Genomic DNA, 7315 nt, shown 5'->3' on the forward strand with positions numbered 1-7315 from the left:
ATGCTATTTTCAACAGGGTACAGGGTTAACAGCGTAGGAATGGCAGAGGGACTCATACCATAAAATTTAGAGATAAAACAGATGGAAATTCTGGGCATTCCAGGAAAATTGAAGCCAAGCAGCCTAGAGTCAGGAGGAAGGGCCACAATGAGCAGGGACTTTGTATATGGAGGCTATGGCAGGACCCAAATTCTTCGGGGGAAGATAACAGTTTGATGTCAAAAACTAGGCAGGCCCAGCCATACTTCAATGGCCACCAGCTCAAGATTCCAGGGACAAGATCTGACCAGCCACACCAGTCAGATGGACATCTGAGAAGATACAGGAGACCGCCCAAGTGCCATGATGATCTACATTTTCTTCCTGCACCCAGTTCACATTAGGGAAGGAAAGGAGAGGGGGGAGGTGAGACCTCATGAGAGAAGGGAGACAGTTTCATAAGGAGTTTGAGTTTTAAACTTATTGCTTTTGTATCTAAAAGATGCTATTTAAATTACCTCTTAATAGCAATTTTCAGTTCCCCTCCACACCCACACCCCACCCCCATTAGCAGAAATAACAGTTTGAAAACTAGATTAGTTATATAAAAATAATTTTAAGTTCCTTTCTTTGTGTGTCTGAGTTGTACTAAAATAATAATAATAATTAATGATGGCAATTATTATGTACCAGGCACTATTCTAAGCTCATTTATTAACTCATGTATTAATCAAAACTATTCTGTGAAGTACTATTCTTATACCCATTCTAAAAATGAGGACGTTGAAACACAAAACTCACCCAGTTAGTAGTGACAGAACCTGGACACACACCAGGCAACCTGGCACCAGAATCAGGACTCAACTCCTCTGGTAGAATACAGGTACATTTGAGTAAATTGGACTTTGCAAACCAGCAAGCAGTATAGCTGGGATTTAACTCAAATGGGTCTAGCTACAGTCATAAGCTCTTTTTATCATAATGTTTTTTTTCCTTTTTCCTTTTGTCTTATAACTGAACCACTTTTCCTTTGGGTACCTACATCTTTCCATAAAGGGATGTCAGTCAAGGATCCCCACCAAAACCAGCTTATCCGTGAAGCTCCTACTCATCTTACACAATAATTTGTTACAGGGGTCAGCAAAGGACCCAAGCAAGGCCAATCAGAATCTTTCTCAGAGATTGAAACAGACCCTGGGAGACAAAATCTCTCCTCTTCTAGGATTGTAAATGTTGTGGCAGACATTAGTCATTCTTTTTGGTAACCAGCAGCTGAATCGCCTTCTCAGGTGAGGAATCCGCCACCTTGGAAGCAGAGCAGAAAAGTCAACTATGCCAGATATTCACTGTCTCAAAATCCCTTGCAGCTATGGTGCAAGCATAAAAGCCAAGCCAAGACAGTCATACGTCTAGATTCCAGGTTTTGATTAGATGTTAATGACCCAAAGAAGTGGAGACTGCACAAAATCTACATCCTCTAGAGAAGAGGATGCATAATAGCATCTACTGATACATTCAGTTTCCAGAGAGAGGCTGAAGTTCTAGCAACAGTGTTTGATACCTAGCGTCCAGCGTTTCTGTCAACAGTGCAAGCTCAGTGGCTATGCCCCTAAGGGCACTGCAACAGTTCAGTGAATCATGTCCTCGGGAAGACTGTGGTATGGCTTCGGACAGGGAGCTTCTGTGCTCCAACCCTTCCCGGAGATTCTGAGAGCTATCTGATAAAACTCTTTCAATAAATCCCTTCTACTTAAAAGCCATTTAGTTTCTTGCGCTTGAAACTAAGAATCTGCTTTAGTTTTCTACTGCTACTACAATAAGTGACCACAAACTTTGTAGTTTAACACAAAATTATTCTCTTACAGTTCTGGAAGTCAGAAGTCCTAAAATCAAGGTATCAGCAGGGCTGCATTTCTTTCTGGAGGCTCCAGAGAAGAGCCCATTTCTCTGCTTTTCCCAGCTTTCAGAGGCATCTTCCTTCCATTTTTAAAGCCAGCAACATTGCATCTCTCTGACTATTCTTCCCTTGACACATCTTCCTCTGACTCTCTCCCTTCTTCTACCGCCCTCTTCCACTTTGAAGGACCCTCGGGGTTACATTGGGTCCACCTGGATAATCCAGGCTAGTCTCCCTATTTTAAATTCAGCCGATTGTCAACATTAATTCCATCTGCACCCTTAATTCTTCTTGGCCATGTAACTTAACACATTCACAGGTTCCAGGGATTAAGACAGGGGCATCTTTGGAGGCACTGTTCTGCCTATCATGGAATTTAAATGAGCAGATATCTGTATCAGGTATGAGGTACAAGCAACAGATGCCTAATGAAACAGGGGCAATCTGGAACCTATCATCTGACCTGATTGTAGCTAAAAAGAATAAAAACACAGTTGGTGTAAATGGATGAAACTCTGGTAGCCCACGGCAGCCAAGGGCAAATGGTGGTCAGCTGGAATGAAGAACTCATTGAAGCCAGGTTTGGGGAGACGCAATAGCATATAACTACTGTATAAAAGGACTGAAGAAATGCAAGGACATTTGATAGCTTAAAGAAAGAGAAGCTATAAAGTTTTCAAAGCTAAAAATACAGACCAATAATCAGGGGATTTCTCCAATGGTCCTATATGAGTCTCCCACCTCTTGCTCCTGCAGGCCTGTAATAGCCCCAAAACAAACTTAAAGATTGATCTTAGATGTTGCCAATTTACAATGTTCGATAAGTGTAATTTACAGCCTAGGCAAATATCTTAGGTGAAACTAAGGGCAGCAGTAATAAAAGACTAGAGCCCCAAGATTTGAAATAAGGACATATGGGAAGATTCAGATGACTGACTACCTTCAGCTGAGTAGTCTATTACCAGTGGAAAAAGCCTCACATCCTCCTTCTAATAAAACCGTCCTTGCCTTGCTTGAAGGTCTCATATGACCTCACCTAGTTATTGTCTATGAGCTAGAAATGCTGCATTGGAAATGGGCTCCACTGATTTCATTGAAAAATACCAGGATTCTGGGGTCGCAGAGGCCGAGTATTGGTATTTAATGATTAAATGCAAGGTACACAAATGCAAGATAACCTAATAGGCAGAACTGTCTGACATTCAATTATGACCCTTTTTGGTGGCTAGTTAATTGTGGGTCCCCTCAGGTTGAAACAGTGGGTAGCCCACTAAGGTCCTACTTGATTTATATAACTAAAAACTTTAGGTCTGGCTAACAAAGGGCTGATTTGAGCTACTATAACAGCCACTCTCCTCATCCAATTCTCTGATTGGAATCATTTCATAGACCTGGAAGGAAAGCAAGGCACTTTTGAGGAAGAAACCTGCAAGCACATGAAAGCAGGTATTATACATCCCCCTTCTAACTTTTCCTATGAAAACTGTGGGAAGCATGATCATTTGACAAGATAACTATGCATTGGAGAGGGAAATATCCGGTCCTTTGAATCTTTATTGACATTGGCTTCAAAATGTGCTAATTCCTGGAGACCCATCCTGTGGTACACCATTTATAGTTAGAGATCATCATACAGATAAACCCACCTATTCATAGGCCCAGGGTGGCCATAAACCTACTCTGTGATCATATCCCCAGTTCTGAGTGTGTAGCTTGAGTAGGTGTACCCAGAACTGCGCAGAATCTACACATTAGTCTCTTGAACTGTGGAGTATTATGATAGAAATGGAGAAGTAAAAACTCTTTGAACTCCCACTGCTATCACAAAGGCTAGTTCCACCATCAAAGACTTGAAAGATGCAGGGGTTGTGATTCTTATCACATCTCCATTTACCTTACCTTTTGATCAGTGTATCAGGAAGATGGGTCTTACAGAATAACCGTGGATTATCATAAGCTTAATCAAGTAGCATCTCTAACTGTACTTGCTGTTCTAGAGGCATTGTCCCTGAGGGACAACGAAGAAAAGAAACCCCACTGTGGGTAGAAACTTGAGATCTCTTAGTCCAGTATGCCTATAAATACTGATGGCTTGAGGTTAAATCTATACAGATTTATTGGAATGCGCTAATGTCAGATGTCCAAATTTTTGGAAGGAATGACATTGCAGGATTGAAGGTGAGGTTTGGAGAAAGGTATGTAACTCTCTGAATGGACTCAGATTGTGAGAATATCTGTGGCTCATATGAATGGTCACCAAAAGACCCCACTGAGGAATTGGACCAAATGACAGGCCACACTGTCTTCCAACTGCCACTCCAGTGTTTGCTGATAAAGTTCATGAGAAATGTAGCAATGTTGGCAGAAATGAAAACTGTACATGGACTCAACAGTATGAACTTATACCTATCAAGGCTATCTGGAAACTAAAGAATAAAGTCATCAAAAAGGAAAACAGCTAAAAGCTGTGGAGATAGAAGAAAAGCCTTGACACTTGAAAACCTAGATCCAGCTCTTTCAGTTATAAGAGCCAATAAATTCTCTTTTCAGATTTCACTGGTCGAATTGTTTTTCTAAAACACATTACAAAAAAGCATTCTTTTATACAGCCATGATGCAGGATTATCATACTCAACTAATTTGTGGAATAGATGTACTACAAAGATGCTTCTGTCTTTTACATTTCAGAAGGACAATATTTATATTTTCCTTTCTCCCAGGAGTCATTGGCAGGTGCCAGTTCTGACCATTGCCCAAACTCCTAGGTTTCTTGAAGTCAAAAAAACGGCAATTTCTTTTTTTGTACATTAATGATACATGTTCTTGATTGGGAAAAAATTAAAAATTGAAACTGAACATGAGTAAAAAGAAGAAAAAATAATTTACTTAAAAAAATTTTCCTATTACACAGCAAACTGTAGGGCTAATATTTTGTTATATATCTCTTCAGCCTTTTTCTGCATTTTTTCAAAAACAAAATGTAATGTAAACTTATAAGCTTTTTTCTTAACCTTACTACCTCTTCCATCATCATTTCATGATTCTCCACGTCATTTTTGGGAAGAGGACCATAATTTTTATAGAGGTAGATTTGCAGTAGAATTTACCAATTTTAAGTATAATTTAATGAGTTTTGACATAGGAATAAAATTGTGTAACCACCACCACAATTATGATATAAAATATTTCCATCACCCAAAAAATTACCTTCTTTCCCTTTGTAAACAATCAACTCCCCAAATTTTGCCCATTATTTCCACAAATTCTTTTTTCTGTTCTGTCCACCTCTTTTTTTAGGACCTATGTTTCTAGTAACACATGTGATAGACAGCATTATATTGGTTCACACATCACTGATGCTCTGTTCCTTTAAAAAATTTTTTAAATCTTTGCTCCATTTTGGAATGCTTCTATTGCTATATCTTCAAATTGATCTCTTCTTTGGCAGTATCTAATCTGCTGTTAATCTCATCCAATGTACTTGTTTCTGATATTTTATTTTTCATCTCTGAAAGTCCCATTTAGGTCTTTTTCTATATCTTCGATTTCTATCATCATCATGTTTTCCTCTACCTTTTTGAACATGTCAAATACATTTATAATAGCTGTTTTGATGTCCTTTTTCTGCTACTTTCTACATCTCTGTCATTTTTGAATCTCTTTCTATTGACTGATTTTTCTCCTGACTATGGGTTGTATGTTCCTACTTCTTTGCACACCTGATAATTTTTGATTGATGGCCAGAAAGAGTGAATTTTACATCATCGGTTGTTGAACTCTGTAAACAGCAGTGGATTTTGTTCTGGTGTGCAGTGAAGTTATTAGCAATCAGCTGTATTTTCTGAGTCTTGCTTTTAAGCTTTGTTAGGGCAGATCCAGAGTAGCCTTTAATCTAAGGCCAATTCATTTGCACTAATAAAGTGATTACTTTCTAAGGATTGCACTCTATAAAATCTTTGTACTCTGGCTATTGGAAACATGAATATTTCCTAACTTTGTGCGATCCAGATATTTTCTACCCATTCCTTCTAGCAGTTATTTCCTTAGGTCCAGATAACTTCCTTTCACATGTGTACAGATCAGCACTCAGTCGAAGACTCAAGGGGATCCCTCTAGAAATCTATGAAGCTCTCTCTTTATGGAGTTCTTCCTCCCGAGTACTCCACTCTGAAAATTCTAGCAGCCTTGACTTCCCTAAACTCTGATCTCTACCTCTTCAATTAAGCAAGGCTAGCAGAGACATCCACCTCCCCTATACCTCCTCTAGGTAGTAATCTGGTGCAATCTTAGTATTCTTTTTTTAAAACTTCCTTTCTCTCAGAGATTACAGTCCTACACTGTTGTCCAATGCCTGAATATCATTACTTTGTATAATTTCTCTCGTATTTTGTTGTTTAACACAGTATGGTAAATCTAAACCCTGTTACTCCACCTTAACTGAAGCAAACGTCTACAGCATAATTTTTAAATGGGTGCCTAGCATTTCATTTAATGGATGTACCTACTGAGTTATAGGTATTTGATAAGAGAAACCATGCCTTGTTCACCACTGTACCCCAAGATTCTGAGGAATGATGGAATTTGGCATATAACAGGACTCAATAAATACATATTGACTGAATAAATTAATGTTGAGACTGTTTCTCTTTATTTCTTAGTATAAAAATTGCTGAACATTTTTTGTCGCTAATCTTTACCAGAATCCCACAGTAATAATTATTTCTTTAGGATATATTTCTGTAAGTATAAACACTGTCTCAAAGAGAAGGCATATTTTAAGGCATTAATATTTCTTTCCGAATTGACCAAATGGAATCAGTCTACATCCTCACTGGCCAAGAAGCTTTTTGCGAATGCTTATTCCTCTATATCCTGACAAAATTGGATGTTTCATTTAAAAAATCTTTGCTACTTTCATAGGTTTAAAAGGTTATCTAATTTTAGTAGTTATTTTAATTTATTTGATTACTATTTAGGTTCATCATTTTTATGTTTTTGTTTTATTTGTAATCATCGAGTGATTATTACTGAAAAGTTTTGTGCTTTGTTCATTAATCAAATAGACTGTAGGAACTTTTAACCCCAAAACATTCATCCTATATTCAGTGCAACATCCAAAGCTTAGAGAGATATTTGTTTTTAATCATTGTTTTTCTACCATCATGTTTAGGTCAGCATAAAACCAGAGAGCTCATTTGCTACTCCAAACAATAGACAGCATGTTCAAAGGATCCAGCAGTCTGGTAGAATCAAACAGCAAAAAGAGAAAAAAAAAAAAAAGTGTAATTAAAAACACTTTTCCTATTGGTGTCAGTCTATTTATCTCTTGTAAAAATAAAATACAGTGTGTGTGTGTGTGTGTGTGTGTGTGTGTGTGTGTGTGTGTGTGAAAAAATAAATAAATAAATAAATAAATTACAAAAAAAAATAAATAAAATA

The sequence above is a fragment of the Balaenoptera physalus genome (assembly GCF_965194825.1).
Source record: "Balaenoptera physalus genome assembly, chromosome: 1".
Classification (NCBI taxonomy): domain Eukaryota; kingdom Metazoa; phylum Chordata; class Mammalia; order Artiodactyla; family Balaenopteridae; genus Balaenoptera; species Balaenoptera physalus.